The sequence below is a fragment of the Corvus moneduloides genome, chromosome 6 (genome assembly GCF_009650955.1).
Source record: "Corvus moneduloides isolate bCorMon1 chromosome 6, bCorMon1.pri, whole genome shotgun sequence".
Classification (NCBI taxonomy): Eukaryota; Metazoa; Chordata; class Aves; order Passeriformes; family Corvidae; genus Corvus; species Corvus moneduloides.
Window position 1 is genome coordinate 54,596,086 of NC_045481.1, and position 26,709 is coordinate 54,622,794.

The 26,709-nt window shown below is 42.8% G+C and overlaps 1 protein-coding gene and 1 long non-coding RNA gene across 5 annotated transcripts in view; one reads left to right on the forward strand and one right to left on the reverse strand.

Annotated features, from left to right (window-relative positions):
* Positions 1–3,571: 3,571 nt before the first annotated feature.
* Positions 3,572–4,420, reverse strand: LOC116445634. The gene is made up of 2 exons (XR_004240838.1): positions 4,238–4,420; positions 3,572–4,074 (listed from the first exon to the last, which is right to left on the reverse strand). It is a non-coding gene; the product is annotated as an uncharacterized LOC116445634 (long non-coding RNA).
* The window catches only part of TEAD1 (TEA domain transcription factor 1), a 153,092-nt gene continuing 130,210 nt past the window's right edge, over positions 3,828–26,709 (forward strand). For all 4 annotated transcript variants that reach the window (XM_032112479.1, XM_032112480.1, XM_032112481.1 and 1 more), the window contains exon 1: positions 3,828–3,939. The gene's annotated coding sequence lies outside the window, so the exon portion shown is untranslated. The remainder of the gene's footprint in view (positions 3,940–26,709) is intronic.

A 26,709-nucleotide genomic window follows, 5' to 3' on the forward strand; every position in this document is an offset into this window, starting at 1 on the left:
GAGGGCAGGCAATTCATCAAAGTTCTGTCTATGAATGTGCTGCCAATGTACCTTCCTTCTTTATCCATAGGGCCTCCAGAGCCTCCCCTTGCATGGAGAGGGTGGCTGGATGAACAGGCTGGCTGATACTGAGGCTGTTTTTACCATCTGTCAAAAGATACAGACCTCTCTCTCCCAAGTATACCACTTTTTCCTGTCAGATATTCACAGGCATTCCAGGTACGTATTTTTTGAAGTGACTGCCAATGTGGTATGGCATGACATGACAGTCTCCAGGATATATGAGCCAGGAGGCAAGAGAGATCAATACTTGACAGACTTTCCCTACCTCATTGTTCAGAGGACACTGGTTTTGTCTGGAGCTTGCTGGCTGTGCTTAGCAAGGGCCGTGGTTTAGTCACCACACTGGTTTGCTGTTCATCCTGGCCTCAGTTTTGGCGGTTTAATTGGTATGTACAGTTGTCTGTGAGAAAGATATTGTCAGGACTCAGCCTTGAGTTGAAAACTGTGGATTGTGGAAGAACTTTTACATTGTGCCAGTGGAACGTTTCCGGTCCTCTGCAAGACGTTTGTTTTTGCCTTTCTTCCATGGGAGCATTTCTTCCTCTGAAGGACACTAACATAAAAAGCTTCAGAACCTCAGAAATAGGATAGTGTGAGCCTTCCCTGCTGCTTGCAGTTAACAGAAAAATATGCAGGCATCAGGTAAATTTAATTATTCTTCCACAATTCTGAATTCTGAATTGCGAAAGAGCTAGTGAACTGTCTGTCTGTACATACAGCAAACAGCTACAACCTGGTTTGAGTCTGATTTGTCTGATCCACGATGATGGCTGCAGAAACAGTCTTCTTTTTTTTCTTTTCCACAAGGAGAGCATGATCCTGCAAAATTTTCATCCCTTTCATTTGTGAGAATTTGCTACAGGTAACAGGTTTCCAAACTCTACTTATCCATTGTCCAAAGATCTGCTACTCTTCCTTCCCATGTACAGAGCTGTGATAACTTTCGGGCCCTGCACAGGCACAGAATTTAAGAGTCAATGTTCTTGGTACTTCCTCTGCAAGCCTTATGGAAAAAAACCCACATTAATTTAAAGACATTTCACATTTCTGCGCATGCAGCGAGGATAGATGAGGGAGTTTAAGCCTAGTGACTGAAGAAATCTATGTTATAGATGTTAGGGGGCAATGTTTTGTCCTGTTTTTCTGTTCCAACTTTGGAAAAGAGTTGATAAACTCTAAGTGCACTCAAGAGACTATGGCTTTTGTGCAGACATCTGCAAAGTGATTGAATTTTCCCAATTGTGCAGGCACTCAGACACTTATTAGACAATATTACTAGAGCTATTTGGAAAGAAGGAGTGGAAGAGAAAAGAAATTCTGCATGTCTGAAGGGGTTTCTTGTAGCCTGTTCTGGGGAAGAAATTTTTCAGCCAGTATGGAATGGCGTGGGGGAAAAAATACCCTAAAATACATTTGTTTTTGCATTCTCACAGTCCTTTGACCAAGACCTGCTCAGAATTTGGCTTACCTTGATATTGCTACTTGTTGCACACTTCCCTGCAGGAATGTTTTAGTCAGTGTCATGAGTGTGACCAGTGGGAACCCTGCACCTTCTGCTTGCATTGCCTGTCATACACACTCTGTGTCTGGTCCACAAAGGTAAAAACCAGCTGCAGCCTCCCTGTAAACCACAATGTCATCTTGAAGTGGCTCCCTTTCGAGAGGCTCTCGGGTCAGTCACAGGCTACAAGGATGTCTGTTAACAGCATGGCTGTCTCACAAGATTGGTACAGGGAAAGCACCGGGAGAAGCGTGTTCCTGGTATTCACAGAAGGACACGCTGGGCATCCCTTCTCTGTGTCACACCGAGTAATACACAGGGCATTTATTGAGGATTCCACCAGCATGCCATGAACTTACATGCCGTGTGAACATGTAAATGCTGCTTGGTGACACTGACACCTTGTTCTTCTGAGGCTGTAATATGATTTTCCTGATAGCTGCAAACGCCACAGCCCTGCTGGGCAAACTTTCAAAGGTGGGTAGAAATGTGTGTTTGCACATCAAAACAGGCAATTTATTTCACAAACACCAAGGTGTCCAGTTATCCATTTTGCTTATGCAAATATGAATTTTCACAAGCACAACAGCTGTGCCTTCCCTGCAATTATTTCCATAAGGTAGTGGATTGTTAACTGAAGGAGACGTGCCTGTGATGGTGCTTGGGGAGTGTTTCTGGGGGATGGGTTGCACAAGTACAAGAAGGGTACAGATAGTCAGTCCAGTGGCACTTAGGCTCACTCATTTGGAGTGGTGCAAAACTGGCATTGCACAATCTGAATCTGGGGACAGTTTTATGAGAAAGGTCAGGATCTGGATTGTGGGTGAAGACTGTGGACCCCTGGGCCGTGTTATGTCCATGTCAGCTTGGGGTGCGATGTCTTCTCATCCCATGCTCTGGGGCTCTGTTGGGCCCTGGGGTGCTGTGCTGGCCTTTTGGACACAGAGCTGCGTTTCTTAGGGATTCGTGAGGGTTTGCATAGGGCTTTACAGGGCACCCATGGGTTGGATGTGAGTGCGGGTACACTGAGCTTCCCAGGGGAGCCTCCCCATCCATTCCCCAGCTGGACCCCATGGCAGAGCCCTGTCCAGCGCATCCTTTGGAACTCTGTTTCACGGCACCGCACGCCGTGTTGCGGACCCCGCCGCCGGTCCATCGCCGGGCGCGCAGGACGGCATCGCCCCGCGGCTCCGCCGAGCGCGGTCCCGCGGCCGCCCCGCTCGGCCGGCCCGGTCCCCTCCCGCGGGCTCCCCTATGAGGTCAGCGCGGCGCGGAGGCCCCGCCCGCCGCCCCGCCCGCCCGCCCGCGGCCGCAGGGGGCGGCGGGCCGCGCTCCGCCCCGCGGCCGCCCCGCTCCCGCGTTCATTTCATTCCTCCCCTCATTCCGCGCATTCCTCGCATCGCTGGCGCCGCGCAGCCCGGCCGGGAGCCCGGCCCGCCCCGCCGCCGGCCGGGCAGCAACTCATCCTCCGAGGGCTCCGTCCGCCGGCCCGCGGCAACCTACGGCCGCGGTATAAATAGTCAAGCGGCGGATTAAAAATAGGCGCGGGGCCATAAATAGCCAGGGCGGCCCGGGGGCGGCGGGCGAAGTTTTGCCGTCGGAGTGCGGCGCGCTGGCGGTGCGCGGAGGGGGCCGCGGCGCGGAGGTAAGAGGGGGCCGCGGGCGCGCACGCCGCCGGCGCTTTGTGCGGCGGGGCGGGGGGCCCGTCCCGGCCGGGGGCGGCCCGGGGGGGGCCGGCGCCCCCGCAGGTGCCGGGGCAGGCGGGCCGGGGGCCGCGGCGGGGGCAGAAGTAGTTTCCCGCGGAGTTGTGCCGCTGCGGGGCCGCGGCCGGAGCTGCAACAGGCGCTGCCGCCCGCCCCGCTCCGCTCCCCCGCGCCGCCGCTCCACTTACTCGCCTGAGTCACCGCCCGGCACCGGCGCGCTCACACGCCGCTCGCACTCACACACGCACACACACACACACGGGCTCCCCCCGCACACACGCACACGCGCGCACCGATCCTTGGCATTTTTCACATTTTTTTTTTTTTAACGCGGGGAAGCAGGAAAGCCGCGAGCAGCCCCGGGCTGGGCGCAGAGCTCGCAGCGCTCAGGAGCCATCCCCGGGCGGCCCGGCCTGGCGCGGAGCTCCGCTCGCCGCGCTGCCCCCAGTTTTGCCTCCCTCCCCTCTTTTATTTTCCTCTAAAAGATGAAAGAAGGAATGTCCTTTTTCGCTGCTTCTTCTCCTTCTCCAGAGCTGCTGCTGCCGCCGCTGCTGGTTAATTGCACATTCAAGTGGAAAATTTTCGGGAGTCAGCAGAAACATTGTATCCAAAAAAGACAAAGTCGCAGTTACAGCAACACCGAGGAGATTGTCCCTGGAAAACTTCCTTTCGGTAGGAACCGCAGGGTTTTTTTTTTCTTTTCTCGGCGAGGTTTTGAAGAGCTCCATCGCACAGCTGTCCCCAGCGCTGGTGCGGAGGGCCGGTGGCAGCCTTTGTTCGCAGAGGAGCGCTTTCAAAGGAAGTGCACTTCCAAGGGGGAGGGAAAAGTTATACAGTGCGGCTTTTGTACCCAAATTAAAACAAAGCGGCCCCCTCCACACTACCAAACAAAAACAGCGAGGCGAAATAAAGCGAGAGGAGGGGGGAAATAATGTCTGTTTTCACCAAGTAAAAAAGTTTGCGCTCCTACCTCTGTTGAACGCGGTCCTAGTCGTGATTTTTCTCCTCTTGAAATCTGTTTTAAGTTGAATGGTGTTACCAGTATAAAAATATTTATGAAACAATGAAATACCAGCCACCCACGTTTCTCAGGAGAGTTGTTAACTTATTAGAAACAAGTGCCTGCCTTTGATATGAAGAAATGAAAAGTGACCTCCAGAAGTGCTGGAAAGTTAGGGAGCAGTTCTGCCCTGCGCTCTCTGAATGTAAATGGCTCCCAGTATTTTTTAACTGTTCCGTGTTGAACACCATCTAGGCAAGAAAGGCCAAGAAACATCAGATTGTACTGGTGTTTTCTGACTTGAAATAGGATTTATAAGAAATGTAAGCCGAAATGGCAGAGCCTCAGGGAGAAAAAGTACATATGCAGCTGTATTCCTGTATTAGCAGGAGCATATTTGCTTTCTCTTCGTGCTGATAAAGTTTAGAAATGCAATTTTGGCAGTTAGCGGTTTTACAGAGCTGTCTGACCTGGGTAATGGCAAAGCTGGGAGCTGTATGGATAACATGCTGCTCTCCCTAGCTGCATGCTCGGTTATTATGCAGCACATCTAATATGGAAATCTCTGTGGGAATGCCTCTAACAGGAAAATTCATGTAAATAACTAAGTGCTACCTGCAATTGAATATGAAAACAAAAATGGTTATAATTACATTAATTTAAAATTATGTAGGATTCTTCTTACAAGCCTAGATTGGGAATGTGTGTCTGTAATGTATGATGTATGCTATCTCTATAAATAGTTGGGGAATACCATTACAGAATATTAGATTGTACTGATGGTAAGATGGTGCTATTAAAAATGACACAGACCTGTATATTAAATTACTTCTGGGAGTGGGAGGGAAGCTTGCATGTTTGTTTGTATGTGAATATATATATTTTTATATACACACACATGCATCCTTTATCTAGGAATAGAAATACAAGAATTAATACAGTGGATGTTCTTGAAACACAAAATTGAAGATTTTATGTTTGGGTCACATTCTGAAGTTGCAAGTTTTTAAAATCAACTTTTTGAAATTATTTTCATTGAGAGTAAACATTTAGAGGTGCATTTATTTTTTCACCTTTGTGGTAAAACATGTCTTTTCACACTGCACTGGTGTTTAATTAGGTCATAAGGCGTTTTCTATACCAGTAGGGATAATTCTGCATTTTATTTGCTCCAGGTTTTTATCAGCTGACCAAGCAGAAATTTTGGATGCAAAGGATTTCTTTCAATTTTTCTTCTTAGCGATCTAGAAATACCTTTGGAAAGTACTTTATCGCTAAACACGTTCGGTGTATTTGGAGCATCAATTCTGTGTACGCCGCTTTGGTGAAGTAAATATTATTGGCCTTTTCAGCCAGGGCAGTGTAACAACAGCTCTTGAGATTCAAATTATAGTTTTATATTCTCCAGTTTCTTAGTCAGTGCTGAGTGGGGTGTATGCAAGCAGTGAAGCAGAGGGAAAATGTTGATTTGACAGGAGTCTTAGTAAAGACAGAGTGTGCTTAAAGGAGTTTTAATTAAACAGCTAGAAAAGAACAGCAGAAACTTAATTACGAAGTGGACCCGGCCGTGAGTGTCCAGCTGAGCAGTGATAGCGTGGTGATGTGTGGAGATGTGTGAGCATGTGTGTAGCGTGTTTGGTGTCATTTGGAACCAGTGGGTTTTTTTGTTGTTGTTGCTGCTGGATGCTGTAGTGGCTTTGGATATCGTTAAAGTGGTTTCTAGGCTTTGTTTGTCCATGCCTGAAAAAGTTCAGTTGAGTCACATGCAGAGGAAAAAAACATTTCTGCCTTCTTTCTGTTTAAGCCGCCTTTGTGATAGTATTGTAAGCAAACCTTCAAGGTAAGATACAGGCAATACAGGAATAAAAACTTCTGGAGCTATAGAGAAATACTGGTGTCTTTCACTTCAAAAAAAAGGGGAAGGTAAAAATATGCAGTCGTGTATTATGATACAGCTGTCAGTTTTCAATCTGTAAATTAGGATGGTTACACTGTTGGAAGAATTTCGCCAGAAGTAATCTGATTTGATGAGAAGGTGCCCAAAACATGGAGATTTACTGTACAGTTCTGAATGTGTTTGGGAGAAGGTTTCCTTCAAACCTGTTATGAACACTTGGTTTCTTACTGGATATACACCATACATATATATACACATCACTCATTCTATCTGGTATTCCTTCATGTCACTACTATTAATCCTGTACCCCTCCAGAGATGGTTTAAAAGCTGTCTTTCTGTAGTGATTCCATTTATTCAGGAAGAAAATATTTGCTGGATCCAATCCTTCCTCAGGTTAAAGTGACCAGGATGACTCATAGGAATAAATATTTGCTGGATCAAATACTAAGATATTTACAGCATATGCTTTATGTACATGGTTAGTGTGATATTTGATGTCTAAAGAAGGACATCTTTGATTTAAAAGAATACCGATTTGACACACACACTTATTCAAATTTCTGCATGGGGCTTATGTTCTGCTTAACTTGTAATCTGCCTAAGACTTGAAGGCAAATTTCTATTAACAGCTGATCATTCATTCCATTCGGGCTCTTATTCATAGCATGTGCAAATATGAGGTGAGGGCTGACTTTTTAGAAATCTGGTCTAAACTCAGGTTAATTCCACCAACTTCGTACAGCCTGTTGCTGGATTACTTTGGCTGGAATGAGGGTGTGAACTGGCCCTTTAAAAATGATTTTGAAGTCCCCAGCTCATCAGAGGGGCCTACCTTTTCATGAGAGACATAGTCCTGGTTTCTGGGATTTGAGGTTTAATTACTGTTGTGTCGCCGTGTTGCACTTTGCCATTAGCGCTTGCCGCGAGCAGGGGTGTTTTATGTTCCTAAACTGCAGCCCTTTACTATTAAAAAATTATTGGAATCTCAACAAAATTTTAGAACTTTCAGGAGGTAAATCATCTCTCTGAAAGCAAGGGCTGTTAGAGGGTTTGTGGCAGTTTGTGAAAGTGCTGTATAATTTAAATTGCATCCTGTGATATATGAACAGATTAATGGCATTATTTATTGTGAAGCCAACTGACTCTAAGCTATGCTGAAGACACAGTTTTAGAAGAAAAATCTCTGCAATAAATTCCCACTTTATGACCATATCTTGCTCTCTGTTCTTGGACGAAACTCCTTTTGACTTTTGCAAGTGGAACAAGGATAGAATAATATTTCCTGGAATAATTTTGTGTTTGGTTGTAATGATTGCTCACTTCCAAAACAGAAGAGAGTGAAAAGTTGCAGACTTAAGTCCTTTGAGGCAGCAACTTCAAATCTGCTCCTCAGATCTGTCACACAAAATTCAGCTGTTTTCTGATTTAATACAACAAACCTCTCGTTTTTGTATGAAATCCTAATCCCACTGCAATCACTGTGAGTTTTATCTTGCTATTGGTAAAGCCAAAATTTCTGTCTGTGTTGATGCAGATTCAGCAACTTTTATACTGGATCAGGTTATTAATGTTCCACCAGAATTAAATTAATTTCAAAATACAGGAATTGAAGTCAAAATCCAGCTCCTAACAACTAATTGGAGATACTCTACCCAGGAAGTCTCAAAGAGTAGCCCATCATGTGCTTCATGCCCTCATTTGCTCGATGAATTTCTGTACATACGTCCAGAACGCGGTGGAAATCTGCAGAGGGTGTGAAGGGTTTGCAGACACTTGCCCGGTTGGTGCAGGGCTGTGACCCCATTTCCTGCTTCCTTCCAGCCTGTGCCTGCTTTCTCAGAGACAGCCTGTTTTAGTTTGGCTCCTGTCCAGTTGAAGGTATCACCTACAACTTCTTGTTCTTTGTCTTCTCCTCACTGTTTACTGGAACAACGTGATTATTCCCCCTGCATCCTGCTGGAGCTTTGCAACGGCCTTCTTGGGTTTCTAGCCCTTGTTAGGTGTTCCCTAAAGTGTCGGGTTGGAGTCAGTCTGTGTGGCAGCAGGAGCACATGAGCACAGAATCCAAGTTTATTTGCTAGCAGGTCAGGAGGTAGAATGTGAAATCTCCATGTGTGGGGAGGGGGAAGGGAAGGAAAGTTTAGGATTATGTGTAAAACTATTAAAATGCTATTGACTGGGAATCTAAAACAATGACGAGTGCTGTTGTTTTTACAGATACATGAACTGAAAACTGCTGCTAATGATGGGAAATGTTAATTATGTGAGAACATATTGAACTTATATTCTCTGGCATGAACTTTTTTAAATGCATCAACTATGCTGCCTTTTATGCGCACAGCTTTCTAATTATCATAATTCAGTACAGCTCTGGCTTTTGGAAAGAGTTCAAGTGCAATCTCAACTTAACATGAAAGGAGTTGGTTTTTTTTTAACTGAGAATGTTCAAGAACAATTTGGAAAGATAGTCTAAAAATGCTACATACTTAGCTGGGTATAAGTCAGAAAATAAATATGTTCCCATAACTGCCTATCAAAGCAGAACAGATTATTAGAACAGAAAGTTATCTCTTTTTCTCATTATGTCTTTCACACTCCTACGGAACACAGCTAAAAGCACATTTTCATAATTGAATCTCATAGACAGATCTACTCTATATTGATTGACAGTAGTTTTTATTTTGTCAGTTTTTAAAGTGATTGAGTAGATCGCTGTGTTGTTATGAAAAGATTTTTTTGTCCTCAAGTAGTAAGATTTAATTTTTTAAAATAAAGCAGGAAGACAACTTTCATTATACTTTTGGTATTAACTGAACGTGTTTCTGTAACATATTCAAGTCCCATTGCAAATGGTCCTTACTGGTCCGTTTCCCTTGTCTTTGTGGAGCTTGAGGGGGTTGTAAATACCAGGTCTTTCTAAAGCACTCAGAAGTGGTTTGGGCTTTATTTTTTGTTGGTAGTTTAGTTTTGGTTGTGTTGTTTGGTTTTTTTTTCCCTAAGAGAGAAAAGTAAATTTCATGTAACTTGCACTTGAATTGTCCTTTCAAAGATTTTTTTTTTTTTTGTATGTGATCAAATTGCTGGTTTCCACATCACACACTCCCCCCCGATTTTTTTGTCTTTTCCGTTACTACAGTACATGCTACATTTCTGAAATGCAAAGAAAGCCCCAGTGAAACAAAATGACTTCATTTGAGCTGGCACTTAAGAGTAGAATTCACTTCCATAGTGCTGAAATAAAAGAAGCCAAGTGTTTTAAATAGCCACTCCCCTAGGCCAGAGTGTTTTTAGAAAAGCTCATTGTCTAGATTTGAGCTGTAGCAGTATGCTTGCCTCTGTTAAATCTCCTGATCCAGACAGCTCGATTTCTAAAGTCGACATCTGGTTTACTCTTTGTTCACCTGTTTAAAAAAAAAAATGCAAATAGGCGAGTGTGCCATTGCCCTAGAGCTCTGCAAAAAAAATAAAAATGCTGTTGACAGTTTGTCAAATAGTGCTTCCAGTCTAAGACTGCAGTAGCCTATTGTTATGCCAGCAACAGGCAACAGAAGTTGTGGCACCATATGGCCAGTATATGCTTCAGATAAACTATCTGTTAATTTAGCTTATCAGTAGTGTTTTGATATGCTTCGTGTTTGAATCGCCAACCAGTATGGCCTTGGGTATTTTTGGTGCCAAATTATTCCTTAACATTATAGAGATCACAATTATTCCCTTGGTGGAATCTCTCACCATTCATTCACCTCATGGTGCTGTGAACAGTGGTGCTTATTTTTGGAATTAGCTGGCATGGTTTGTTTGGTTTTTTGGTTTTTTTACGTGGTTGTATTTCTGTTGGGAGATTATAATTCAGGAGTGACATTTTGGTTTTGAGGGGAGAAAATGTCAGAACAGACGTTGGAAGAAAAGGTAAATTCATAGAGGTTTAGGGGATTAAAGCTTTTGTTATGTGTATCTCAATTTAAAAAAATATGGTGACGTGGGACAATAATTAATGGGAGAAAGGAAATTTTATTCACACTTAATCTATCACCACTATGAGTACATACATATTTTTTTTTGTCCTGAAGCTGGTTTACAGTTTAAAATAAAAAGGCAAAACTCTGTAAACAGTTTCATTTTCCACATCCCTGGTTTTACCTTCATTCTTTCAAAAAAATTAACCTTTAAAACCAGTCATGTCCCTGCATCTGCTGTCAGCTGATCTTTGAAGATTTTTTTTTTCCTCTGCTTTTTCCGCGATCAACTGAAAGCCTTGGAGAAGACTGGAAGATTCAGTGGAAGTTCCTTCATCTTCCCCCTACCCCTGCCTTTCTTTGGGAGTCATTATTTTGTTGCAGGAGGTCTCCAGCCATAACTACAGTGTTCCATTCAATGCCTCCGTGGTGTCCTTAGGGTTGGATCTGTGCTGCTCTCTGACCTTGCAGCACATTCCTCTGTCCCCTGCCCTACAGGCTCAGTCTCGCTGTTCCTTGCAGGGCACCACAGCTGTCCCTGGTTGCCAGGACCCTCCTTTTCCCTGGGAATACACATACTTGCTCTTGGGCAGCACTTGGTTAAGCTCTCCTGCCTTTGGATCGCTGTGATTTTTTTTTTTCCCTCCTTTTGCAATCCCTCTTGGCAGGTCCTCCTTATCCCGCCTCCTGTGCTGCTGCTCACGGACATGGTGTCACTGTGGGGTCCCTTTGCCCATCGCAGTTTCTGCTGCTTCCAGTCCTTCCTGGCCCTGGGTATTGAAAAGAAAGGGCCACTTGTTCTTGTCGTGCCTTTCATGTCCAGATCCTTAATGACCAAGAAAAGGATTAGATTCTCTCTCAAAGAAATTTACAATCATCTTCTGAATCTGTTTGCTGACACCACTTTTTTTAGCAACGAAAAGAAGTCAAAGAGAAGCAAATTTTTCTCCTGTCCGTTTGGAACAGAGAAATATGGACAGTCTGAACAGTGGCCATTCTTTGCCATTTCACTGATGTTCACCCAGATGAACTGCCTGGAAAGAGGCAGGAGCTGACACAGCACCCAGGAGCCAGCTGGATGGGCAGTGAAGTGATGCTTCCACCTTGCTGCTCTGCCTGAGCTGACATTGGCACCTGCAGAAAATGAGAAAGGCTTCCTGCCCTTGGCATCTGAGGCTGCCATGTTTCTCTGCAGACATGAAATGTGTGTGTCTGTCCACTTACAGCTGGTTTGGGGGTCGCCCCACATTTTAAATCTGTTTTGAATTCAGATTTAGAGTTCAGGTCCATGATGTGATTCATGCAGTTGGGTGACAGTAGCATTTTTTGGCCTCTGGCCCATTGCAGACTAGACCTGTGATCTCTCATTCTGGTGTGATTAGGGGCAAGGTAAGCAAAGACCCTGGGAAAGGAAGGGTATTGAGACTTTCAGCTCTCTGAGGCACGTGTGCATCTTCCCTGTGAGTTATTTCTGAGTGCTCGACTGTGAGAGGCAATTTTCAGTTCACTAATGTATCTAGTTACCACTCATAATGAGTATGGCTGTCTTTGGATTGATGGGTCCATTAAAACCTAACAAATCTATGTTTGTTTAGTACTATAAGACACGTATTTCTTATGGTTGTGGGGGTTATTTTGGTTAAACTCCAGAGCCTGTGAAGTTTCACTTTATTTGGTATCTCCTTGACTTGGCTTTACTGGTGTTCTGCTGGTTTCAGCCACTGCTTTGTGATAGGAAATCCACAGCTCCAAATAATGTGCATTTTGCTCATTAAATTGACCATCACTTATGCACAGTAATTTCTTGCTCTGCTTCTTGGCATATTTACTATATGCTTACTGAGCAGCTGTAGATAAGCAGTTGAAGGGGCACATTTGAAAGACAGTTTTAAATATGCAGCTTCCTATACAGATTCACTTTAGCCTCTAGCATTAGTAATAATTTTTGCTGGTAAAACAGTGACCCATAAATAACTTTATCATCCAAAATCTCTAAAAGCAATACAAAGAAGTCCAAAGGGTAGTAGAATTATTGTAGTTCTTGGTTGCTTGGAAAATTAACTAATATGCTGGCTTCTGAGATTTTGGAAACAAATTAAAGAACCCTTTTTTAGGTAGCAGGCTGCTTTTAATGGTTCTTCTGTATTAAGGAGAGTACAGTATTGTAGGTTATTTATTTCTGGGCATGCAGTACAGGGTGAAGAGCCTGCAATTCAGCTTGCAATGCCTCTGTGCCCTGAGGTAAACTCTATTTCACAAAGGGAATTTTGATTATGGTCTACTGCTCTGTAGCATAGTGGAGGCTTCAAGAGGCAAGTGGTAAATGCTACCAAAGAAAAGCTGGATTGGAGCCACTGACGTCATCTAAGTAAATCTGCTGTAGGACTATAGCCATAAAATGACTGCCAGCCACGGAGTGCACTTTGGCCTTTTCTTGTCAAGTGTTTTAACTGCTGGTTTTTTCTTTGCTTTTCTTTTTTCTTTTCCTCCAAGCAAGATGCATTTTGTTTTCTTTTTTTTTTTCCCTTGTGCTAGTTGTGCACAGGGTGAAATACAGAAATGCTAACGTCCCCCTCCGTCCCCACCAGGCTGCACTGAGAGTGTGAGTGGCTGCAGCTTGCAGTTCAGAAATTAAAAAGTAAACCAGTACTTTTCCATACATGAGCCTCGCAGAACTCAGCTTCCATCACCAGCTATTTTTTAGGTGCAAGAGCCTGGCAGTTCAAGTTACAGCATACTGATGAGATTTGTGTTGTGGGCAAAAAGCATTTGGATGCTCTGGAAGGCTGCTTCCCTCTGGAAGAACTAAATGCATAAAGATGGCTGGGCTTGAATTCTGAATGAGCACAAAATGCAGGTGCGTGTGTGAGCACTTAAAATCAGTGTTAGTCATTGCTTTAGGATTGACCACTGCAGTTTCAGTCACTCCTGAGACAAAACTTTCCTGTTGTTTCAAATGCCCCAGTGTTTGCTACCAGCCAGTCTTTGATGATCCTTTCTGTACGCAGCTACAGAAACCAGGTGCGTTAACAATGGTAGCTCTAGGATTCATGGATTAGGGTGGAGCAGTCATACCTGTACCTAAGGGCACATCTAAAAATGCACTGATGTCCCAGCTGCTCTCCACTTGAATTTCAGCTGTATCAGGACTGCAACGAAAGTACTCGAGTTTTTGACAGTGGATTTTTAATTCAATGTCAACATTCTCTTGAAATGAATTTCCAGGACATTTAACACACCTTTTTTTTTTTTTTTTTTATTCAAACAGAGTTCACTGTAAAACACATTTATAATTATTAGCCTGTTTGTCCCATGACAATATTAGTTTTCTTGATTTATGTACTTTTTTGTTGTGTTTTTTTTTTTACTTTAGAATAAAAATTAAGCATCACTGGTTTTGAAGTTTGAGTCTTATGATCAGAAATATATTAAAACCAGTATCTTATCCGTGAATCATTAGATGAGTCAGTTCCTGAAACCACTACAAGCCTCACAGTTCTTGGCTTGGGCTGAAAGCAGGAAATCCAGGCTTCAATAACTTCCTTTCCCAGTACTGGCTATAGCAGCGTTCGTGGTTAGTATATGCTGCTTTTGTAAGCAATAGGAAGATGTATGTCTGAGGAACAAAGGCACTCCAGTCAATTTGCTGAAACTGTTTATAATTTGTGGTCTTGATTTGAATGTCAGGATGCATTGGCATATACTACGTTCTGTGCTGCAGTGCGTTTTCCAGCAGTGATATTCAGCATGTGAAATAAAGGGAACACATTATGGCACAATTCTTGGACAAAACCCATATAATCAGTTTTCCAGAAAACAGGAAGATATTTTAGTGAAATCATCCAACTCCTGAAGGCTAATGGGAGTGAGAACTGAACACATAGGAGTAAATTTAAAATGTTTTTTTAGCAGTTACTTTGTTTTATGCTTGTGCAACAAACTATTTTTGTTCTGTTTCAGTGTTCCAAAAGGGCTTGAAAAAAACCCAACCCAAACTTGGAACTTATAAAATAAAAACACATGATTTGTTTTTCAGTCTCCATTTTTTGCAGTGAAAACTGTTTGCCTCCTCATAATCAAGGACACATTGATTGTCTCTATGTCAGTGGAGCATTGTTGGCTGCAGAATCTGTCCTTTAAACTTGGAGTGCCTGTATGCTCTGACATCTGTGCAAGGGGATGCACTATTTACCTTTTTGAGCTAATGGGGCCAGATTCAGGCTTGGTACAATGTTGATCTTAATGTGTTTACACCTGGAAACTGTTCAACCCTTTATGCTTTTCTTAAATATTATGAAAGATAGTTTGGTATCTTGTACTTATTATTTGGTTAATTTAACTCTCTAATTAATTAGCAGCATATAAAAGCCAAACCCACCTTCTTTAATTATTCTTTTTATTCTTCCCTCCAAAACATCTTTGTTTTTAACAAACCATGAAGAGCAAGAGTATTGGGAGATAAATTAGTAGATATTGCATTAAAAAAAGCGAGTCTAATTTTGACAGGGTTAGTTAAACTCTGTATGCAGTATTGATTAAAACAAATACAGAGCTCTTCATTTAAGCAGGCAGAATGGTTACTGCACATTAGGCAGCACCTTCTTTTGTATCAGATAACATGTGAAATGGCTTTAATAAAGCAAGCTAAAAGTTGGGTCCTCTCTTAGCTGGTGCCGTTCCGTGCTGGTGGGTTGACCTCGGTGTGATGGTGGGTGCTTGGAGGGTTCTGGAGCCAAAGGGCTGGCACAGCTGATCCTATGCTGCTGTCCATGCTGGAGTCAGGTGTTTGTCCAGCACGATAGAAGAGGATCGGACGGGGGCAGAAACGAGGGAACACAGACCACCTTGAAGGCAGCTGGGTGCTGGGAGCCCTTTCATGTGGAGACTAGTACCCATAACAGAGACTTTTGCCACCTCTTCCCGCTCTCTGTGCAACTCCATGTCCATGGGAAAGACCTGGAGAGGGTCAATGCCTTGCTCAGGCAATGACATTGGAGCCTTGGAGGGGCTGTTTGTGAGGTTGCCCTTAGGGGAGAGGCAGAGGCTGTCCCCTCCTGACTGTCAGGTTTGTGTCAGCACTGTTTTCACAGCACTTTTCCTACAGCTCATGCCAACTGCTCTTTTCCCCCACAGCAGGGCTGGTAGCATCCCTCCAGGGAGAGGCCACTACAAGTGTTTTATTATAATGGTGCTGTGCTGAGCTGGGTTGCTGGGACTTTTGGCATGACAGTGAGCATCCAAGCGAGCTGCTTTGTGGAATCTGAGGGATCAGGTTTTTTCTTAAAATATTTAAAGGGATGCTAGTGGACCATAAAGGTGCAGAGAGTGTTTAAAGAAATCAAAACCAGCATAACTGCTCCATGACTGCAATTTTCAGCACCAGCTTCTCTGGTACAGGAAGTTTGTAGTGATCTCCAAGTGCCTCCTGCTCTGCTTCTGAGGGTAAGGTTTTGTGTGAGGCTGAGGAATCAGTGCAGAGTCACATCCCAGACACGCAGGGATCTGTGCTGTGAGGCCTGAGCAGTGCAGAGCTTTGTGTGAGCAGGGTGGCCTGGGCTTGGCACCGTGTAGCTGTATAAACATGAGACTGTTTTGGAGGCAGGCTGGCCCGTCTCACCCTTCCTTCCCTGTCACCTTCGAAGAAGGAGCAGCTCTTCCTCTGGAAGATGCTTGCATCCCTGAAGGAGGATCCTGGGGAGGCATGCATCATTCCTTCCTTTCTCTGGGCTAGTTCAAGAGGTGCTTGAGTCCCAGATGCTGTGCGGGAGCACCAGCTGTTTGTGCATACAGGAGAAGCAGCCTCACTCAGGTGTGTCCCCTCTGCCACGGGGAGCCAGATGCTGCTGCTTCAGGGATTGCAGTGCTCAGCATCACACCACCCGTTGTGGATTTAACTTACTGCATTGTAATTAACTTCTTGTAATAACAATAATTATAATAATTAACTTACTACAATAACAAGGATGTTCTTCCCGCTGCTTCTGCTTGCTGATTTTGGGGCAGAAATCTTGCTTCTTTCCTGTTTTCTGTTTAAGGGAAAATGTAAGCACTTGAGCAGTGGAGAATAGCAGTGGCTTTTCATGGCATCAAAGCAAATGTAAAAAGCATTGTTCCTGTTTGTGATCATAAGAAGTGCAATTTTCTATTAATTAATGTTAAACAACAGATTGTTTAAGAACAAAGGGAAAAACCTTCAAGTGGAATAAGCATCTAAAGTTTAGGAACAGGTTATAGTTCTGCTTGATTTAATTTTTTCCCCTTGCAAAGAAATGTAAATGATTTAATATTGCTTTTCTAGTTGAACAGTCCTGAATATGGGAATTGTAATGCATAAGATCTGGAGATACATTTTGATCAAGTTCATACACTCTAAATGTGTATGAACTGAACATCTTTGTGTTGCTATCAATCAGAGAGATGTCCTGTTGCTCTAATGTGGATTTTGGTTTTGGATTAGAAGCCTGGGGCTTTGAATTGCTTGCTGTCTGTAGACCAAGTCATCAGTGGCTAGTGATTGATTCATTAATTAAAATCAATTTAAATGGATTTGTAAACCTCATGTAACAGATTATCTTATTAACAGCATGAGAAAGGCACTGTGATCTGCAAGGAATGTGTCACTTTTGACAAAATATAGCACGATTTTATGGGAGAATTTAATGACTTGCTGTTGCTGTAAGTGATCTATGCAAATGGGAGAGCCTTGCTTAAATCCTACATTAAACAGACTCTTCCTGTTGAGCATGTTTTATTTTTTTAAACCTCCTCCAAAATACTTGACTTTAATTGTATGTGTGTGTGTTTCTGTACATATTCATGGTCACAATGACATGTTAAGTGTTGTCATGTTTCTGATATATTCTGATCTTGGAGATTTTTTTTTTTTCTGTAACACCTCCCTTACCCTACTTAAAAATATCCACAATGAGAAAAATGATTTTCTAAATTACTGAAACCAAAAATGACAGAAAGAACATGTAACACTGTTTAATCCATGCTCTGCCTGCTCAGCAGTGCTGTCTGGAGGAGACACTTCGGACAGCTGGAGGGGCCAGGTGGGCAGAGGGGACTTCTGGCAGAAGTGAAAGTGTTGAAGACGTGGCAATAAAAGCTTTCCTGGCTGGGAGAGGGGAGGCTTGTCTGTCGTCTTTGCATTCATTTTGTAACTTCTTTTTCACATCAGGCTGTATAGCAAGTCATTGTAGGCACCTATATGTGTATTAATATGCTCTGTGATCAGGCCTCAAGAATATCTAAGCCAAGGTGTCAGCAAAATCGACAGGTATTTTGAATTTAGTTTCAGAAGAGCAGGGTTGTTGCCTCTAAATCATAACCTTGCCCACAGCTTTTCAGTAATCTCAATAACATGTGTGCTTCATTCTGATTTGTAACCCAGACTTCTTCAGGAAGGGAGATTTTTAATTGTGGGTGCTACGCTGCAGCATCACTTTACACCTTCCTTCCCTAGCTCGTGCTCTCTGAGCATTTGTGATTAGGGAGCAAAGTGAATTAAATTATGAGATCACTTTTCCATTACAATGAAGCTAGTTTCACTTCATTTCCTCTGCTGTACTGAAGAGACGGAAGAATCTATTATATCAACTGAAAAATTTTAATGAACTTCTTAGGGAAAAGAAAAACAACCCTCACAACAAAATCTCAACCATCACAGAGCCCTGAATTGCCTTGCAGACATCATCCATGCCATGTGTAGGTGACTCTTCAAAGCAAAGCGTTGTTGTTGATGAGCTTTGTTTGCTAGGTGATCTTACTGTCATTGGCAGTATAGATTACAAATTTTTAACCAAAAAAGATGTGAAACTGGATCGATGTGGTAAACCCAACTGTAACTGCATTTTGGTGAAATTAAATGCATTGCCTGAGACGTGAGGAATTTGTCATGGTGGGAAGCATTTTTCATTTCTTCTGGAAAATCAAGCGAGGTGTTTGGGCGATGCAAATCAAGTAGTGACCTCCAGCTCCACAGTTATCTCTTGCTATTCTTTGGGTTTTGACTTCAGGGGATGGGTATTTTACCTCACCATCTGCATGGGTGTGTTGCCAGCCTGCTGCCTATCAATCACTCCTGTAAGAAATTTGGATAATGCCTTGGAAGTGCACAAGGACAGTGCAAGCTATCAAAGCAGCCGGTCTTGATGCTCCTTGGTGCATGTGTACACCTTCCACAAAGCCCAAGACACCTCCTGCACTGTCCCTTTCCCACCCTGCGTCTGCAGCAGGTGCAGAAGTGTGAGTGTGGAGGTTTGTGGCTATGTCCTACTGGGTCACTTGAGCCTGGGAACTTGGGAGCTGGCATTGGAATTCTGAGCGTGACGAGTTATTTCATCCTGGGCGCAGCCCTTGAAACCAGGGAGAAAGTCTCCTTGCCCTGACTTACATTAGCATGCCAGTTTGAAAGTAGAGTAGTCATGTAATAATTTTGGGAACCCTTTGGTTTGGAAAGGAGCAAGGAGACTCTTGAGCTTAGAAGAAATATGCTGAGTGGCAGCATTTTGTTAAAAGAAGGGAGTAAGGCAGATGTGCTGCTCTGGGCTGGGATAGAGTTAATTTTCTTTATCGTATTCGGTGCAGGGCTGTGTTTTGGATTTGTCAGCTGGGGTTAAGCCACAGCAGCAGGACATAAGCAGGATGTAGCCCCTTCAAAACAGCAAACTGGCAGAGAGGTAACTCCAAGGTGGCAGACCTGGGCCTAGGACCAAGTCAGGTGTGCAAATGTAGTTCTTTCCTTCAGCTGCTTCATCTTACACATCCAATCCCTCTGTTGTGGAACCACAATTTCGATTAATTGACTTTCTTCAATTGAATTTCTACCATAGAGTTCTGACTAAAAGGAAAAAGACATTGGTGAATAGCTTTTAAATAGCATACTGCATAACCCTGCCATTATGACTTCGGGGAATATTTTCCATTCCACTTTTGTCTATAATGTGAATCTTGGTAACATTTGTCTTGTATTAAGGCTGCAAATTTTTTTTTTTTTTTTGTGTATGTATGTTGCAAACCTTGTGAAATGCTTTTTATTCTCGCAGATTATAAATAGTTCAGTTGGCTCCACTATCCCTTTTGTAAGCACATGATTTTTTTGTAATAAGACATAGTTCTGGGGCAGTGTTGTATGACTGCAATTGAGTTGTACAGTAATAAAATTTCCATGGTGTTCTGTGAAGGTCAGTGGTATGCAATTAATTGCTGGACCCATGACAGGTGCTGAGTAGGAAGTGTTGCTGCTCTAGACACTAAATATAATAATTAAGCTCAGGGGTTGGTATTAAAAGCATGGAAGAGACATGATTCTCATTAACACAGAATTTGTGCTGATATTTGTCTTAACAATTCAATTTGTATCTTGCGTAAAGGAAAGTGTCCATTCCAAAGCTTGGAAGATGGGAGCCAAAATGAGAGGACTGTGTACTGAAATTATTGCAAAATTTTTGGTGCATGGTAAGCCAGTCTTAGTCATGAAAGTTTCTAGTTATCAGTATATTCAGAGGAGAGAGCTGTGTGCCTTTGAAGGCTTCCAGAGGGAGATCCTGGCCACCCCCACTCTGTGCCTGAATGAAGAGGGGTGGCATCTACCTTAGGAGATGTAGAAGTGTACTTGGGAGAGGGTAAAGCTGTCATTAGGTGTGGGAATTCAGGTGAGGGTTTGAACATCTCAGTCTTTTGAATGCCCAGGTTATCTCTGAATGTTTTACACTGTAGCTGCTCTTTGCTGGCCTTACCAGAAGCACCACTGGACAAAGAAGGGGGAAACTTTTGTTGTGTGAGGAAGAATGTATATTTGAAAACTGCCTAATTTGACTGCATCTGCAAATCCTTTGGTTTTTCAGGCTCAGCAAAGCATTTTCTGTTTTACTTAAGAATATTTAGAAAAACTACAAGAAACGGTCAAAATGCTAATGTTTATTTTCCCTGTTTTTACAACGCAGTCCTGTGAATGCAGCCTGCCAGATCCCATTGTGTTTAATTCTGCTGCCATGCCATGAGGCTCACTTGGGGAACTGGAGAGCATTTAAAATAAACTGTGGTACGCTGCGGCGTGTGAAACTCTCGTAGCACGCGTGTCATGGTGTGATGCAAACAAGGCATAATTGCTACGAGCACAGACTGAATGTTCTGCTGGAATAGGCCAGACTGAGCACAAAATGTCACAACTGTGAAGACTGGGTGAAATCTTGGCTCCAGAGAAGTCCAAGTCGTAAATGAATGGAGTCTCCTCCACTTGCATTTACACCTTTATTCACAAAGTCTTTTATAGAAGACCTTACTCACTGGCAAACAGAGTAAAGAAATTAAGGAAAAATCTAGTATTTGTCAGTTCAATATCTCTCCCCAATTTTAATCAAGTAGACTTACTTGAACTCATAGCCCTCTTTAGACAAACTGCAAAAGATAATAGTTCTTGTTCCTCCTCTGATTTTAAATGTGCACATTTTATGGGAGGATCAGTTGGTATTAATATAAAAAAGGCCAGTTTGCCTTGGCTTAGTCCATCTTTGTAAGAGCCATGACTTGGAAATTGGAGAATGGTTCCCTGTGGAATGCTGCTGCTGTTGAAGGCATTGAAATGTGTTGTGAGTCCCTGTGGCTAAGTGCTGTGGGAAACAGTGAATTAATGTTTCAGCAGAGGGTGTTCATCGATGCTTCAATGTAAGAAAAACTTTTAAAGTGATGCTTTAGAGGATTTACCATTTCTCTTGTGGGACAAACTTCAGTAAATAAAATTGCTGTCGATTCAAAATAAATAGAAAGCTATAAATAGTTTGCAACGTCTATCTGTATATCTCTATTTGTCTATCTATCTCATATACCAATTCTGACCAACCCTTGAAATCACTGGATTAGAGCTCTTCTAGTCTGGTGATTTTAACATGCCTGGAGTTTTTTTTTTTTTTTTTTTACTGCTTCTGGGCAGGAAGGTGATCATGTGATTAAGGCACAAGTCAGGGAGCAGAGATTTGCATTTGGTTTCTGGGGCAGAGTTGAGAGAGGAAGCTGGGAGAAGTGATCACAGCTCACATTACTGGTGTAGGGACAGTAGAGAAAAATCAGAGAAAAATCCATCTTGTTGCTTCGAGGGAGCAAGTTAACATTTGCAAAGTCCTTTTACATACCTATGTGGAAATTGTTTTCAGTGTAAGTGATTATCTCCAAGACAGATTTCCCTGCTTCTTTACTTTACCCAATTTTCCCTAATTGGTTTGGAGTGGTGAGATTAAGTGTAATTAAGTCTCATAATTAATTAATATGAGAAAGCCTACGCAAAAGCAGAGTAAGTATTTCGGATTCCATGATTTGTTCCCTTCTGTAAAATTGGAGTAATAATACCTTGTTACTTAATGCTCTAAGTAATAATTGTGTAGCAGTTATAAGGTGCTTTATTATGAAAATGTATGTGAAGAACCATTTTTAAGTACAGGAACAAATGCACAGATCTCAGTCCTTGCAGAAATAACATGCTAGCACTGGTGTGTCCCAGGACCAGAAGAAATATCAATTTCATATTTAAGGCTGCTCAAAGAATGATCACAGTTTTTTTGAAGTACTTTTTTTCTGAGAGCTTGTCTTTTTTTTTTTTTTTTTTCCATTTAATTAAAATAATAGTTTAAAAATCTTTAGTTAGAGGTGTAATAACAGTGATTTAGATTTCCCACTACACTAAGTCACCAGACAGGCCGAACAATCATATACATAATTCAGGACATAAAATCTCAGAGAATGTTTTATGATGAACTGTTAATAGACTGCTTTCATCACATGCAGTGATTCCAGAGCCATAAGAAGAAGGCAACTTAGAGAGCCCTGGATCCCTTTCTGAGAATGACCCACACCAGCAGCTTTTCTTTTTTCTTTTGCATTTGTAGAATTGAGTGCAGGTATTGACCTGGGGATTCGCTCCACTCGTTAGACACCAAATTTAAACCAAGGGCTGCTTGCAAAAGTCTGTCCAGCAGCCTGTGTGTAGCAAAAACCACTTGTGCTGCCTATTTGGCAGACTTGTCCACAGGTGAACAAAATGAGAAACAAGTCAAAATCAGCTGCCCAGGTGGGACTGAGGAAGCCAAACAAAGGTCAACGGGTCTGTGCTGACTGATGCATTTCTGGGAATAATGCTTGGACTAGGGATGGGCCATCAAAATGCTCATTCTGATTGCTCCCCAAAAAGGTACAAAAAGCCATGAAACTTGGCCAGGGCAGTCAGAACTGGAGCTTTTCAGTGAAACTGCAGATGATATGGTCATTAAGCCAGGAAAGGGCAAGCTGTTCAAAGCCGTGCCCAGACCATACTTTTATCAGCTCCTTGGCTTTACTCTTCCAGCTGTGTACAACTGAGGAAGTGCAGGGGACTCCAGAGCAGGAAGGACGAACTTTAAGTAATTATCCTTCCAGCTGCACAGCAAAGGGTGTTTGTGCCCAGCATGAGGCCAGGCCATCAGCACAGGGGTGAGGACCTGGGGAAGGGAGCTCGCTTCAAGCAGTCCCTGACACTTGGTCAGTCCCTGTGGCTCCGGGAGGTGTTCCCTGAGGGATCACACACGGCACTGGTCAGACAGCGGTGGAGCTCTTCACTTTGCAGCTCCCAGCACTCTGGTGGGAGTTAGACTCCAGTTACCCTCCAGTGGCAGCATCCTGTGGTGATCCATGTGCTTGTTGCTGACCTCAAAAGGAATCCTCCAGAACTGACTATGAGGAGTAGAGGAAGGGTGCTTTGGAATATACCTCCTGCAGATGTAGCACCACTGAAACTTAATCGGTAGAAATGTAAGCTTTGGAAATGCATAATCTTGTATGATAAAGTTTGGCAGAGAAATGCAGTATTCTCTTTTAGTGTTAGCTACATCCTTTTCCTGTGAGAGCTTATGAGAATGTTTTCATACTTAACATGTTTCCTCTCCTCACTGTAGTTCATCTGCCAATCTGACCCTCCCAAGGAAAGTAAGCTGGCTCTGATTGTCAGATAGATGAAGAGAGTGTCATCAGGAAAAGAGCAGGCAAATTTAAAGCCTAACCCTTTCTGTGAGACCGGGTTCGGCTGGGTGTGATGCAGAAGGTGAGAGTCAAAGGCCATCTGTGTATCTGCACAGCACTGTAACAGACGTCAGATAAATACACTGTCCCTTTTGTAAACTTCTTAAGAGAACTTCAGAGCGAGCTGTTGTTTATAATGGAGCAGCGGCAGCTGCTGCGTAGCTAAATCTGCAATTGAATTGCCAGAGTATATGAGCCTCTTGCTGTGCCCCTCATAAAACTGCCCTGAAAGAAAGTCATATTTATCTCAAAAGTGGCAGGCTTGGCAGGATGCCCTGGCAACTTTTTGCCAAGCAAACCTAAAGTGAAACTGGCTCACCCTGACTCCGCTAGATTTGGGTTCACCTAACCTCATTTTGAGAGAGGCTGGAAGAAAGGAGGGGTGAGGACAGAGGATTACATACAGTTCTTTTAGATTTCCCTGGCACATTTCCACTACCCCACATGAAAGTTCTTCTTAAAATCACAGTGAAGCTTGTAATATATTTAATAATTAAGATTGTTCCTATTCAGTTTTGGCTTTGCTGAGTTTAATGCAGGAGTCAAATAACTACTGCAGACAGAAGAAAAACAAATGCTTGGCACTTTTCCCCACAAGGCTGAAAGTGAGTCAGTATCTAAGAAGGCTTCTCAATGGAAAATGAGAAAATAATCTTAATAAAAAATTCATATTATTCAGATGAGCTCCTTGTAAATTATGCACATAAATACAGTAGTTGCCACAATGAGAAACTTCTCTAACATTTTTGGCAGACATTAACTTGAAAATAAAGACTGAGAGATAATTATTATTGTTATTATTATTATTACTGCTACTACTGTCATTTTGGTTTGTGCTGCATTAGCATTAAGAGGCCCAAATGAGCATCCAAAATCCACTGTTCCAGACTCTGCTCTACTGCAAAGAGATATTCCCAGCTCAGGAAAACTTAGTTTTTAAAGGCACCAGACCATGCTCAAGATAGGGTCTCAGGCAAGGGAATTTAGGAGTCTTGCTCAAGCAGAACCTTGTGGCAGGATCAGGGTTTAATCCTGATCTACTAAATTCCAGTCCAGCCTTCTAACCACAAGCTGCATCCCTCCTTTAAGCCTTTCGAATTCCTTAACAGGATGAGGCTTTACACTGCTGTAACATCAGGATAAAGTATTGACATCTTCTTAGGAAGGTTATTCTAGACTCCAATTAAATAGATCTTCAGGAGGAGGTCATGTGACATCAGGACACTTCCTGATTTTTTCCCCCCCTCTTTTCCTTCCCCACCCCCTTTTTTTTCCTAAAGAAAAAAACTAACATCCACCAGTTTACTTTATATTTTATTTTTTTTCCTGAGAGACTACACCTCCCGCTCACGCCTTGTCACACACTGTGGAGTGTGGAGGTGCAGCATCCAGAACCAAAAGAGGAAATGTGCTGATTTTGGCAGTTGACCAAAATGACCTCATTTCTTTGCTATTGGAAGTTTGTGCACTTTTCTGGCAGGCAGCACAGTTAAAAACATGATTGCCTAGCTCTTAGCATGTCTTCATTGAAGAAAATGCTTGCCAGATACTTAAATGCTTTATCCAAATCCCTCCTAGTAGCAGAATATACCTGACAGGCACAGGCAGCTGGACAGCCTGGTCAGAGGGAGCACAATGGGATTTTTGGATGTAGAGGGCAGAGGAAACGGGACGAGCTTCCCGCGCTGTGTGGACGAGGCCTGGTGCTTTCAGGGCTCTGCAGGTGTGTGCAAGAGAGGAGCAGCGCAATGGAACACCTGGGACCTCGCACCCGGGGCTCCTGTGCCGTCCCCGCTCCTGCCAGGTTTTGGGAATGTTCCCTGCCTCCCCACGGAGCGTGGCCTGGCACCCCAGCAGCTGGGCCCAACACGAAGCTCTGTGAGGAATCGGCTTTCAGTGGAGCACTGCTGCCTTCCTCTCTCCAAGTGAAGCCTGAGACTGTGGTAAATCCCGGTGAATGGTGCAGGTGTATCACTAAATGAGATTATTGTAGGCTTGTGCTCTGCCCAGAGGCTCTGCTGTGAGCAAAACCTACCAGAGCAAAGGGCACAGCAGCCTGACAGTCTGCAAGGAAAATGGGAATTATTTGGAGTTGTAATTGAAGAGTTGGGTGAAAATTAAGTCTTCTCCTAAGTTAAAAAAATCTGAAAGTCGTTAATTATTCCAGGAAGAGAAAGTAATAAAAATCTGCATGAAAAAATAGCTATTTAGATCTGAATGGTGATTATGTGATTGTATCAGAGGTACAGATGCATGTGTACATTATAGCCTCCCAGAAATATGTAATCTTCCCAGAAGAACCTGACTGCAAATCACAGAAATCTTCTTTTACTATTTTCCACCCCTCCTGAAAATGTCTTGGGTGTGTCTTGTGCATCAGAAGGGGATGAGATTGTTGTTTGAAGGTTTGGCCTTGGAGAATGTAAGGGCCACTGAAATAGGAGTTGAGCAACAGCAAATGGCCTATTTCCCTTCACCAGGTTAGTTGTGTAAGAGCTTTCTTTTGCCCAGCATGATTGATTCTGTTTTTTTTGATTTATTTTGTGAGGATTCAACTTTTGGCAGCTCACTTAACTATTTTGGAGACTGAAAATAAAGTGACAAAAGCAAACCTGCTGCAAACCTGCAGATGTATTGATGGATGATTATCTTGCAAGGATCTTTTTCTGGGTAGACTTCCAGAATCTGTGGAAATACTTGAGAACGCCTGCAACAGACTGAGTGAGTAGTCTGGATTTAAATTATATCAGGCTCTTCCTGGTAAAGACACTGGGAAAAGACATTGCTGCTTTTGGAACACGTAACAGCTTTGTCATGATATTTGTTCCATTGTAGATGCAAAACTTTCAATTCCAATAAAAGCTTCTTAAAGGTTGCTTAGGTGTTAGCTGTTTAATCATACAATTTTAGGTGTAGCTGTAAACAGGTAAAAACCTCAGTTAAGGATTGAGATATTTGAAAATAACGATCGATAAAATCCCTGCTTGAAGCTGCTTTCGTGTTAGCTGAGAGTGACCACGAAATTGTAAACTGTACAGAAATGGCATATTTAAATAAGCCATTTATCATATTGCATGCACCACATGATACAGCTATGTGATGTTTTTAAAGGACAGAAATCAGATTATCTTTGACTGTGTCACCAGATGGTGTGTAACAGGCAATAGAATTATGGATTATGAGACATAACTTTCACTCCTAGGTAACCTGACTGACAAAACCTTTCTACCTTGTAAAAACAAGACACTCGAGGACTGAGTGGATGGCAGAATTTTTTTTCCTACCTGCAAAAATTCCCCTTGACCAGGAAGCAAGTTCATGCATGTAGCCAGAGAAAGAAACAGGCAATCAAATGAAAATATTTCTACCTCACTCTTATTACTGCGTTTTTTTTAACATTAAAACCAAAATTGTTCTTTAAAAGGCTCTCTCGCTATTAATGTAGTTAAATTTCATTAATTGCTGTAACTTGAACCTTGTGGTAGTCTTTGTGCAAATATAAACCTGGGGGAAAAAAACCTGTAATCTTAAAATGGA